Consider the following 13,612-nt stretch of genomic DNA (forward strand, 5'->3'; position numbering starts at 1 on the left):
AGTGTTACTTTAATCAATGAAAAAATTTACTTTAAAAATATATATGGCTATGCATTTTTAAAAATTTGTCTGTGAAAACATATAAACTGGAATTTAGAAGGAAAGATGATATACTTTCTACTTTCTTTTTACTTTTCTAATCAAAGACCCATTGTTTGTATTTTCCTAGGTTTTAAGGCAAAGACCCATGTCCAGGTGGATTTAGAGACTGATTTATCACATTATAGGCCAGGGTGAAGTATACCCATAATCGGCTGAATCAAAAGGGAAGGAAGAAAGGCAAGTCTACTCTACAAATGCACAGAGAAATTCCAGAAAAGCGGTTTCTATGTTCTTCCTAATTAACAGAAAGGTTACTGTTCCTCCCTCTGTAATGAATGCAAATCACCACGACAGCTGCCAACATGAGTCCCCCATTCACCGGTGGCCTCAAGCTTCAGTTGGCTGCTTCAGGAGTTAGGTAAGTTGGCTATACTCACGTAGATACTGTAACAGAACTTGTCACTCTTCCCCCATCCACTCAAGATAGAAGGACCTCGAAGGCTTTCAAATTGTCTAACTCTTTCCATGCCCTATGATGTACACACTAAGACTGGGAAAAGTTCCCTCAGGGTAACTGCCGGTGTCTCTCCCCAGTTTTCTTGATCCTGATCTGAAACACCAGAATACAGACCTCTGGTAATTCGATTTACTCCCATGAGGATAAGGATTCTGCTTTTGTAGAACAAGTCTCCTAGAGTTACGGGAAGGCTTTGTGCTTCATCTTGGTCCAAGACCGTTAATCCTCAAATCCTCTGTCCACTTCCAATGTTCTTCACTTTCAAGCTATGGTAGCTCCCTCAGCTGAACTGAGGCAAGGGGACCCAGCCCTGAATCAGCTGGTCAGTGACCTTAGGCTGTCCCCTGAGAGGAGGTTTAACCTTGGACCAGGCAGTTTCCTAAAGTTGAAGAGAGGTACCACTGGTACTTGAGGCAACTCAGGATAGGCGCATTGGCCCTGATGAGAGATCAAGGAGGAGCACCACTGGACCCACTGCAACACTGAAGCTTGACCAAAGCTTGTTAGGATGATAGTCTGAAAACACTTAGCCTGGTAGACAGGGTTCCAGCATCAACTAACCTCGCAGACCCACCCAAAATCTAGCTTTGGAAACAATATTTTTCTGTTTATTTATCATTTATAAAATGTCCTAAAAACTCATCACAGCCAAAATATTTGCTTAAGAAATCTTATTTGGGCATAGTCATAGACATCTAAGTTTTATTTTGAATGCTGTTGGAATAATTTTTGCCATTGATAAAGGTTACTAGTTTCCGAAAATCTCTTTGCCTTAAGACACTGGAGCTACATGTTCTTCTCTTGTTTTCTTCCCCTACAGATTGTAGAATACCTTCCTTCATTTCACATTAATATTCTACTTTACCTTCGGTTTTCCAATCCAAATATTCCTACTGGTGTTGAACTATTCAGTAACAGAGGCTATGTCACCTCCTGGGATGAATGATCCCTATTACACTCAATTACCAACCAGTGTGGTTTCCTTACCATAAATGGAGGAAGAGTAAGAATGGGACTAGAAAGTGGAATATAAGCTTTTTAATAAGGTAATATGACAAATGACATATTATGAATCCAATTTATACTCCTAAATTATCTATAAATAACAGAAAATAAACAAATACAATTCAAGGAAGTTGAAAAACATGTACATTCGCTTCTTTGTCATGCAATTTCTGTTCCCTTTCCTCACATTTCACACAATTAAAACTATACAGATTTTTTTCTAATTGCCCCATATATATTCCACTAAATTAAAGCTTACTCATATTTTCTAAATAACTATGTGCTTTTAATATCCCCTACTTCCTGAACATATTGTTTTTTATTTTATGTGAATGAGCATATGTTGCTGAATAAACATCAGCTGAATGACTAGATGCATTATTAAAGGAAAGATCAGTGACAGCTAGAGTTATACCCAAGTCTTTTATTACTCCATATGAAGAACTTTTAAATGGAAACAATTTACCCTGAAACAAAAAGCTCTCCTGATTCAATTTTCACATGAGCAAATATTATATGCTTAATAAATGTTAGTTATATGCTTGGATGAAAGAATGAATAAATGAGTGGGTTTTTTTACTCAATAGTTCATATATCTCTTAGGTTTTAAGCTTAAAACAGGAAAACTAAAGCTATCTTCTAGTTATATCACCTCAATTTCTCATTCTGTTAGGTTCAAACACTTTTCACAAATCAGCTCTGTATAATTTGTTCCCCAAAAGTCATATGAAAAATAGTTTTAATTTAAAAAAAAGTAACTTGACAATAAAAGCCTTCATCACTAGTACACAAAAATTCCAAGAATAGAAACTGTTTAATGAGTTTACCATAAGTCAAGTCAGCATCTAGAATTCTCTAGAATCAATGTTCTTATCTCAAGGTACATAGTTCAGACCTCAAGTTAATCACACACCATTAACATTCTGCTTTCACTGTTGCACGATCCCATCTATTCTGATTCACTGTGATAAACTTTAATATTACGAAAAATAAGGCACCAAAACATCTAACAAAATTTACAATTGTGTTGAAGAAACAAAATAATCCTATAACTTTTCTTTAAAAACTTGTGTGATTGTGAGAAAAGTAGAAAATTAGAAGTCACTCCTTTTTAAAAGATAGTGTAAATATTTGTAGGAATTCATTTCACATAGAACATTGAAGAATATGATTTTAAAGTGCTAGTGGTTTTGAACTGATTAGAAAAAGAGAACTCATTTTCAAAAGAAGTAAATGAAGTTAAAGAATTGCTAGGTAAAAGATTTCACTAATATCACATTATATTAGTTAACAGGTGACCAGAAATACAAAATTGATACAGATTTAAAAATACAACTTTAAAACATGAAAAAGATATGATGAATTTTATATTTTATCATATATTCCTAAAAAAAACAGAAAGTGTCAGAACAGAAATGTGTTTCATATATAGGCCATAGAAATTTGCATTTACTTCTGCTAACCTTTGATTCAGATGGAAATTGTAATATCCATATAACCACAGAAGTGTACATGTGATACCTTTTCCCATCCAGTGGACCAAAAAGAAAATATTATTATTCTGAAGAAGAAAATAGAAATACGTAACTATTTTACTTATGATTGAGTATTACATTATACCCGTGGTCCTCAGGAGTTTTGCAATTACTAAGCTTTAGTTTCAGGTCACACATTTCTGTTTTAAATTTCTTAGCATGGTTTAATGAAAGACTCCTAAATACCTACATCTTGCCCTGATTAGCTATCTTGGAAAACTAATTAAATAATCAATAAACAGAACAAGTATAAGTCAATAGGACCTTTGATAAGCATGCGTGATCTTCAACCTACAACAACAGAGTTGTTAGCAATTATAGGGGAAGCTATACCTTAAAGTTCATTAAAACACACTTGCAAAGCTATTAAATGTTATCTAAAAATGGTTTCTGTACTGTTTATAATGTGGCTCTTCATTACTAAATTTTATCTCAGTCTATTTTTAAACACAGTAAATAATAGACAACACATTTTACCCAACTTAAATAAGGTAATTTGAATAACAACTACATACCGTTTCTATAATTCATTCATTTATATATTCATTGAGCTAACATTTATTCATTATGTTCTTAATATGTGCCAGGTGCTGTGTTATTACAAAGACAGAAACACCAATATGTCATTCTATTGACCATCAGTCAGATTGCAGTTTAGTGGAAGAGACAGACACATATAGAGAATAATTTAATTTATTATTATAAGTGAAAATGTACCCTGAATGTTCTCTAACCTCAAGAGAATATTGGTAAAAATGAAATCATATTAGTAGTAATATTCAATTTCTCTGGTTATAGACTCCCACCTACATAGCTGTAGGACTTAAGATGCTCCATCTCAAAATCTCCCAAATTATTTCTGGGAGTGCCTCAGGTGTCCAATATAAATTCCTGACCAGTCGTTTCCCATTACTCTGCTCCAGCATCCTTGTGAGTGCTCATTGCCTCAAAGGAATTTGGAGGACTCCCTTCAGCAGTGTGTCTCCCACCAGTGCTCTTTATAGAACAGTGTCCCTTCCCTCTGGTGTTGTCCCTTGTTTTCCAAAAGCTGTTCACCCTTAAGCAGCCAAACAGGCTGACTTCACTTCTCATTGTGCCAGAGCCAGATTTTATTTTGTACAGGGATGGTGAGAATGTTGCTAACCCAAACTCAGGCCACACATTGTCACCTGTGTACTGAAGCACTGATACTTGTGTTATCCAGTTCCTCATGTAAAAACACATTTTACTTTTATTTACAGCCCTCCTTTTTTTCCTAAGCCTCCGAAATGGTCACTAGAGTGGAGTCAAGAAACTGATACCATGGCTCTCCATCATCCCTGACGCTCCCCAGGAGAATCTGGACAAAAAATATTCTACTTCCGGAATTCCCAAACCCACTCCACTCATGTAAAACTCAGTTCATGAATATTAATTCCCTGGGGGTCCTCCAGACCCTATAATCATTTTTCTGTACAAACCTGCTGAGTTTCCTGCCTCAATGCACAGCATATCCACATACTCCACTGTTTAAGCCTTACATGTTGCATTAATTAATTCTTCTTCCTTCTCTCCTATCTCCATCATTTGATTCATATTTAAACTCCCTCTAAACCCACTCCCCAACATCATTTCATTTTCTAAAATTCTGCACAGATATCTTTATAACAATGTGAAGCTGCCTATTGCATTTCTCTGCTACATATAATTCTTAAATGGCTTTCCACTGACCTTATGTAACCAAGCAGGACCCTCTAGGGCCTTCCTAGGACAGACTCTCCCCCCCACCCACCATGTCCTCTGCCTGCCTCCAGCTGGAGTCTCCCAGGCCTCCCCTGAGTCACAAAAGCCTGGCTCAAAAATTAATGATAGAAAGGATGTCAACATGTAGTGACAAAAATTGCAGTTGGGCCAGGAGAACTAATAACAATAAACTTTAAATCAGCCATGTGACTGTCACAGAATCTTTAGTCCCTCCCTGAAGAATCTAGATAACAGTATCTAAAGCACACTTCCTGAATTATTTTACAGATGCTAAAACCCTCACCAAATAGAAAAAATTAACTATATGATGACCATGAGCACATGGCCCCAAGCCTACTGGACCTGAGGATTGATAATGTTAACCCCTGTGATACCACCCTGTTACTTCACCATCAACCAAGCAGAGAATTGCTCACCAGCTGATCACATACCCTGCAATTCCCCTCTCTCAATTTGCCTTTAAAAATGCTTCCCTGAAACCCACCTGGGAGTTTGGGGTTTTTGAGCATCAGCTGCCCACATTCCTTTTTTGGCACCTACAATAAACACTGCACTTTCCTTCACCACAACCTAGTATCAATAGATTAGCTTTACTTTGTGCGGGCCAGGGGACCCAGGTTTGCTTCAGTAACACAAGATATTTCAGGTTACTTACAGGATACTCCAGCTTTCATTAAAGAAACCTTCAGATATATTTTACGGTATGGCAAGTGCAATGGATAAAATATTGGACTCTGATCCACTCTTAGAAAGGAATATGACAATTTGCCAGGACAAAGAAAAGATGTTCACTCAGTATCGTAAGCTATATGATGAGAAGATGCAGACAAGTACTATTCAAATTATAATTAATAAGTTATTTAAAAGAAATAAAACATTTTAATTCTCATTGTTTCTAATTTTAATACTATAATTTTTACTATAACTAACATTATAATTTAAATTACAGTGTACTAAATAAATATTCGTTTTATAATTTTTTACTTCCTTATACATTTACACTTTCAAGTAAGAGAGCTTTTGATGTGCTGACAAAAATGGAAAGGTCACAGAGCAATCATAACTTCCCACATGGATTATCAAAATTACTTTGCATAGTTTCAGCTTGCACAGTCATTTTTACGGTCTCACACTCCCACACAAAGTAAGAAATACCTGTACTCTCTTAATTCTAATCTTACAACACATCAATCCACAGTCATCCAATTTCTTCCATGACCAATTCAACTGTTGCCTATTTAGCCCTCTCATTACATGTATATCTACTCCATAAAAGCAACAATGCCAACATTTCTAAGTCTCTTTAAGCAACAGATTAAAGGATAACAAACAGCTGACCAACATTACATATCCATTTAGTTATGCAGTAGTGTGTGGGTGTCCCTCCCAGACCCTCATTATCCTCCTCTGATTGATTTTTTTAAGCAAGAGAAACTACTAATTACTTTAGATTTACGAAGAACCAAGTAAGCTTGGAGCAGATTTAATTTTTCCTACCTTTTTTTGAGTGGTATACCTCTCGGTCAAATAAAAGCAAGAGCTGAATGTCTCCTTCCCTAAGGAAAGGGTAAAACAGGACATTTTTTTGACTCAGTGTGCCACATTTTTGCACGCAGAGCTCTGGAAACTGGATGGAATAATTAACATAAGGAGCCTGGGGCCTTTTCAAGGGAAGGGGAAGATGAATACAGTGAACAGGATAAAATGAATGCAGCAGCCCCAGGAAAGATGTATCCTGGGATATATGTGTGGGATTAGAAGCATTGTTCACTAAGATAATAACTCTGGTTGCTTGGGAATTTTTTGGCTTTGAACTCTCTGATCTGAGTTTATTATTAGGAAAATTTCCATGCCTTGAATAATTAGTACCTCTGTAGGAAACCTCCATTCAGCCAGTAGTAGATGCTACATTATAGTTTTGAGAATAATATACCTTCAAGTTACTTGAAAGACACATACAGTAAGAAAAACAAGAAGAAAAGGGGGGGGCATGCTTGTCATGCAAACAGAACTGCACAAAAAAGTCTACTTCATAGACATTCTGGAGTCACACACTTCCCCCTCCTGAGGACAATACCTACATTGCAACTACTCACCAAGAGCTAACACTGCTTCCCCACCTCAGTAGCTTCTCCCAATCAGCTCTGAGCCTCCTGGTACCAGCAGAAGAAAGTATAGTTTATGTTACCATGTTTCAGACATACAAACTTCATTAACTGGTTTTGTTCAGAGAAAGTCTCCCTTCTATCATCAGCAGGACCAAACAAGATCAAGTGCCAAATGACACAAGGATTCTTAGACCCATACGGGAGACCTCTGGGTGGAACAGACAGCATTTGCAGAGATTACCACTCTACAGTGGAATGTAGGGCACAATTTTGAAAAACTGTTTTGTGGAAACAGGATATGAAATTAACATAACTATTTCATCTATTATGCAACCTTCAACACAGGACAATGGCATCTAAAGGAGGCAAAGAGAAGATGGTCCAATTGAAAAGAGAGAACAAGGGTTATCTACTCCCACACTCATCCTGCACATTGAGAACCAAAACCACACCTTGGTGTATTTTTTAACAAAATTCTCAACAGATTCTGCCTTTAACTCCCCCATGCCAAAGCACTGTCAAAGCTTTGTGAGGTAGCATTCTCCCTGACCTAGACAAGCAATAAACTCAGCCTTGTCTTATCAGCAGGTTCTGGTTAGTAATATCTGGGGAATGACAGACCATATGTGACAAAAGAACTCCAACCCACAACCTCTTCAGCAAGCAGCTCGGAAAGGGCAGGACTTGGGTCAATGACTGCCAGATTTCCCTTATTTTTGCCCCCACTTCAAACTCAGGACTAACCAGAAAGGGTCAAATATTCTCTCCAACCAATCACAAAAGATGCCCCACATTCTGGACAGCCCACCTCCAGCTTCCCATGTCAATAACCTCCAATCAGAGAAAAATGAACACTTTCCCAGGTATTTTTTTACTCTGAGCTTTCCCACTCCCATCTGCCTTTGAGTCTCTGCCAAATACAGGTGATGGTGGCTGACTTCACTGTTACAACAAGCTCCAACTTAATGGCCTCTATTTTTCCCATTTCAGTGGTCCTCCTTGCTTTCCACAGGAGCTGGTTTTTGACAACAGAATTTCAAAACTACAAGAGAAGCTTTTAGAAGAATGCATTGGCAGCATATTCTTCAGAACTACTAATTTTTCAGTCAAGCTTTTAAGAAAAATTAGCAAATTCCCTGCCCATCCAAGAGTTTAAAAGTTACTTTAGCTCTGGATACTACTGATTTTCTCATATGAAATTCAGGATAACAAAAGCAAGCATTCCTGAATAACATAATCTAGTTCACATACAAAATTCACCATCAAATCCTGCCACTTAAAAAACTATCTTCTACATTTCTCATTTTTCATTCTTTAGTTCCATACCTGGTTAACTAATCACAATTCACTTTTATTTCCTTCAGCACCACTTATGATAATGCTAAATTGTCAATTTATTATCTTTAAATCCTTCTTAAATGCCAATGGCATTTTCTAAGTACCTATTTTCTCAAAAGGAACTAAAATAAATTAAAAAGAAGACTATAGAGGACTTTATTATTTTTTCTTATAGAGAGTGGAGAAGGAAAACATATCCTGCAATTTCATATGCAGGAGGAAAGAAAACATACAATGTGCCTTCGGAGAGAGACACGTAATTTTTCTCCAGCGCAGATGACTACTCAGAAAAATAGCATTACAGGTTGTTTTTCGGATAGTCAGAGCTTTCTGCAACAGGAAAAATAGAGAACTAAATTTCATACATAATAAAATGTGGAGAAACAAAGAAGAAGGAAAATAGTGAGGAAGGTTTCAATTCTCCAAGAGTGGGGATCATGAATCTCAGTGAGATCACAAACAGTGAGGAGATGAGGACATCGATGTCCAATGACGAATGACAGCCTGTGAGAAGTTACGAGAGTGGGAATAACTACGAGACTGTTAATAATATTCTAAGCATCAATTTGTTACTGTTTTCTATACTGTACAACCGAAATTGGTTTTAAAAAATTGTGCTAAATTCAAGAGTTCTGCGATCATGATTGATTTGAAGAACCAAAGAAAAAGATGCCTAACCTGGAATGTACAAAGATGTCAGAAGACTGAGAATTCAGGGGAAATGTGAAATCAGGCCAAGAGGTGACTGGGAGAAATGTAGATCCCAAGTATTCTTACAGATAGTGTGGGGGAGTTGCTGACTTTTCTGTAATAATTGGGATGGAAACTTAGCTAAATTTCACTTGCATATTAAAAGAAAAAGGCCAGAGGATTTGGGAACCCCCAGGCAACTGACATTTAGGTGACATACAATTCTGTAACGATAGCCATATAAGTGTTAATTAATAGAGACACAATTAGGGCTGGCTCTTTCTTTGTTTCTCTCTCTTTCTCCTTATTTCTTTAAAAATTTCCCTTATTGGTGAGTTTGTTGGTATTTATAATGAATTATCTGGTTTGCATTTCAAATCTAGAAGTAGTTCTTTGTCCTCTTTCCACTTTTCCCATTATCATATTAAGCAAAAATGTAACATAGAAGTAATTTTAGAAAAGAATTTATTAGCATTACAAATATTCAAAGCATACAAATGTGATGTGGAAGGGGAGGACTGAATGAGGAGCTATTTCCCTGGGGTTCGAGGTCAGGTTTTTAAACTGAGTTTTCTCAGCTAACAATCCCATGTTAGTAAGAAAAATCAGTGAGACTCAAATTTCAAATCAATACTATGTGGAGAATAGAATAGTATCCATTTGTAACTTTGTAACTTGGGGTTCTAGGGTAGATAGAATTGTAAATTATGTGCGTATATATATATATGCATTTAACATAAATATGTTCACATATACATTTCACATATATACATATTCCATATGTATATTCTCCACATATATATTCCATATATACAGCTAATATATATTCTTAATATATGCATTATAGAATATACATAATCCCTATATATGTAGATTATATATATAATTATACCTTTATTTTAATTACTTTCTTGGAATTGAACCATAAGGAGTTTGAGATAATATCCTCCCTCATCTAACCAACAGCTCATTAGAGAAAGTATAATTGATTATTATGCAGCTTCACTGAGATTCTACAAAAATATAATGTCATTTTATTGATTATCAATTGAGATAAAATTTGTCATTTTTATAAAGGCAAGCCCTCCCCATTCAAATGATAAGCCCTCCTGAAACTGGATGCCAATTATATTTACAGTAAGTACATTTTTGTAGTTAATATACACCGCATAATATTTTACTAGTTTTAACTAGTATTCTCAATCAGCAATAAGGCCATGTTATTAACAGGTCAATAAAATGTCAGCTTTAATTCTTAGGCAATGCTTTAAAATCAAGTTTTTATAATTAGTATTTATTAGAGACAGAAATAACTGATATTTTTGATATCCATAATATTTATGAAAATTTATATACTATATTAAATTTTTTTTAATGCCTCTCATTTATTCCACATAATCTTTAAGACCAGTTTAAATGTCCCTTATTTCCCAAACTTATTTAATGTCTACTATGTGTCAGATCCTTGGTAAACTTTGAGAAAACTAAGTATAAACAATGTTCCTCACAGATCGTTCAATCATGTCCCTTATTTAAGTAAGACTGGACCTTTCTCAGTGCTTGGCAGTTAGAAGACATTTAGTGAACTTATGTTACCCTCCCTCTCCTTCCCTCATTTCACACTTTCTACCTTTGTTGAAGCCTACAGTTAAACACACAGCATTGAAATTATATGCTTGTATGACTGTTTCCTCTAGAATGAGCTTGCAGGGTCTCATTTCACTATTTCAAGCCTGAAGAATACACAGTGTCTATGTCCGAAAGGCAATCAATTCATTAATTATTTGAAAGGTGACAGGAATAATAGACAAAGAAAAGAGATCTGGAAGATATGAAAAACAGAATTACATTTCAATGTGCTACTTTTCTCCAATGATTTATGGCTCCTTCTGAGAAAAATTGAAGCTTTCAGAATTTAATGACATTTAAAGATGGGGACTCTTAAAAAGGCCAAAGTATGTAAACAAGAGGTGACAGTGGATGTGTTACAACCAAGAATATTCAATATAACAAGCTGAAACATTCAAGATACACATCCGGGTTTGCTGAGGTGAGGGGGAGGGTGGCTGTTTCTGGGGAAGAGGGTGGGCAGCCAGAGAGAGGAAAGATTGTTTGATTGTCATTTAATGTTTCTTGTAAAATATTTATCCTCTCCTTTTCTCCCTCCAACAAGCAGTGATTGTCTTCTATGAAACAGAAATGTCAGTGTCTAATATTTCGCTAAAGCTAAGACATAGCAATTCCTTCTGCCTGAAGCCAAAATGAAGAAAATACCCTCAAGCTCGACATATTCTCTTACTGCAGCTGTTCTTATAAAAAACTAAGGAATTCAGTCAATATTGAGGTTTGAAATATACATGTAAAAAACCAATACCTAGATTTGTAGTTAACTCTTGGTTCATTTTACTGAGTTTTCTCCCGTTTATGAACTGTTAATCAGGGTTAACACTGCAGTTTTCTTTTGAAAGCAACATAAACACTATAAAAGAAAAAAAAAAAAAATTTCATGAAACGGCAATTGCCAACAGAGGAATTGCAAATGGACGATTATATATATATATATATATATATATATATATATATTTTTATAAATTTATTTATTTATTTATTTTTAGCTGTGTTGGGTCTTCGTTTCTGTGTGAGGGCTTTTCCTAGTTGCGGCAAGCGGGGGCCACTCTTCATCACGGTGCGCGGGCCTCTCACTGTCGCAGCCTCTCCCGTTGCGGAGCACAGGCTCCAGACGCGCAGGCTCAGTAGTTGTGGCTCACGGGCCCAGTTGCTCCGCGGCATGTGGGATCTTCCCAGACCAGGGCTCGAACCCGTGTCCCCTGCATTGGCAGGCAGATTCTCAACCACTGCGCCACTAGGGAAGCCCCGATACATATATTTTTAAAGTTCAATCTCAGTGGTAATTAAACGTATGATATTCCATTCTTCACTTACAAATTGGTTAAAATACAAATACCATATGACATCACCTATATGTGGAATCTAGAATATGACCCGAGTGAACTTATCTACGAAACAGAAACAGACTCACTGACATAGAGAACAGACTTGTGGTTGCCAAGGGGGAGGAGGGGTGGGAGAGGGATGGACTGGGAGTTTGGGATTAACAAATGCAAACTATTATATATATGTATAACTGAATCAGTTTGCTGTACACCAGAAGCTAACACAACATTGTAAATCAACTATACTTCAATAAAGTGAATTTTAAGAAAACATATTGGTCAAAATAAAAATAAAAACTGAGAATAGTCTCTTTTACCAAATCCATGTTGGCACACATATAGGAAAATGGATTCCCTTATACCCTACTAGTGACAATACAAATTAAAAAAAAAAAAAAAGTCTGACAGCGATTTTCCACTATGAATCAAATGTTTTAAAAGCATTCTTGCACTCACCTAGCAATTCACAACTCTTCCTTAAGAATTAATATGAGATGTGCATTGATGAAAACGCCTTGACTAAATTTTAGACAGACATTGTTCTGACTCTAGGTCCTAATTTCCTTTTTCTTGGAGTGTTTACTTTAGAAAAGTTGAAATTATAAATTCTCTCTCTGCCCTTTGAGATAGAAATCTGTTTTAAAAGCCTCTTGCTAGCTTTACAACCCAGGAAGGTCTTTCTCAAGGACCTGGGAGCCATCCTCTAGAAATGTAACTATCAGAGGAGACAGCTCCCCTATCTCCCAGTTTCTGAGAGAGGTGAGAGCCTACCTTCTGCCTGTGCCTTGCTCCAAATAATAAAACTATCTCCTGACACAAAGGTAAGAGAAAATTTACTTTTCCTTTGAGTAGAACCAATTAGCAAGCACAGATGGCCTCTGGTCTTCCTCTCACCCCAGCATTTAAAAGTTCTCTTGCCCTTCATTTCTTAGAGTTGAATTCAGTTCTTGTCTCTCTCCACTACTGTGATAGCTTTAAATAAAGTCTACCTTTCCTGTTTAACCTTATCCAGTGCAATTTTTGGTTTGGAAACATAAAAAGGTATGCATTACTATAGTAATGTGTGATTTATGATAGCAAAAAGAAAAATATTAAATGTTCAATGATACTAATTGCTTAAATTATAAGTATTGTGAAGCAAATAAAATACATCAGAGAAAAAATTGTCCCTTTACAAATTTTCACACACAGATTTTTAAGTAGGGAAGCAAGTTGTAAAATGAAACTATCATGCATCTATTCCCATTCTTTGGGTCAGTATCTTTGTTGGCTAATTATGGTTTCAAACAGGGCATTAAAATGCAATAGAACAATAATGCACAACTAAAATGCAAAAGGAGCACAAGGTGACATTAGAAATCTTCCATATATGCAGAATTCCATGTAATTGATGAATGCAACATTCTGTAACTATTTATGTAGCAATTTAAGCCATTGAAAAATGAGGTCCTGTCAGAGTTTGCACAGATGACAACTGAAGAAGAGAAAATCAGCAATGATGACATGACAGATGCCTCCAATGATTTGAATATCGTAGGATTAAGAGATACTGCAGCACCATGGTCCTCAAACGTGGTTGCCCATTGGAGTCAGCTTGGGGAATATTAAAAAATACTGATTCTGGGGGCCTGGCCTGGGTGTTGTGATTTTTTTTTTAAAGTCCCAGATGTTTCTAATGTG

General features: G+C 36.1%; 1 protein-coding gene across 7 annotated transcripts in view; it reads right to left on the bottom strand.

The window, feature by feature from the left end:
* RALYL (RALY RNA binding protein like) overlaps positions 1–13,612 on the bottom strand; it is an 814,820-nt gene that overhangs the window by 739,738 nt on the left and 61,470 nt on the right. Inside the window, exon 1 of one of the 7 annotated variants that reach the window (XM_059901172.1) lies at positions 6,340–6,361. The exons of the other annotated variants lie outside the window; for them this stretch is intronic. The gene's annotated coding sequence lies outside the window, so the exon portion shown is untranslated. Of the gene's footprint in view, positions 1–6,339; positions 6,362–13,612 lie in introns of those variants that run through there. 7 annotated transcript variants of the gene reach the window in all.

The sequence above is a fragment of the Balaenoptera ricei genome, chromosome 17 (genome assembly GCF_028023285.1).
Source record: "Balaenoptera ricei isolate mBalRic1 chromosome 17, mBalRic1.hap2, whole genome shotgun sequence".
In the NCBI taxonomy this organism is placed as follows: Eukaryota; Metazoa; Chordata; class Mammalia; order Artiodactyla; family Balaenopteridae; genus Balaenoptera; species Balaenoptera ricei.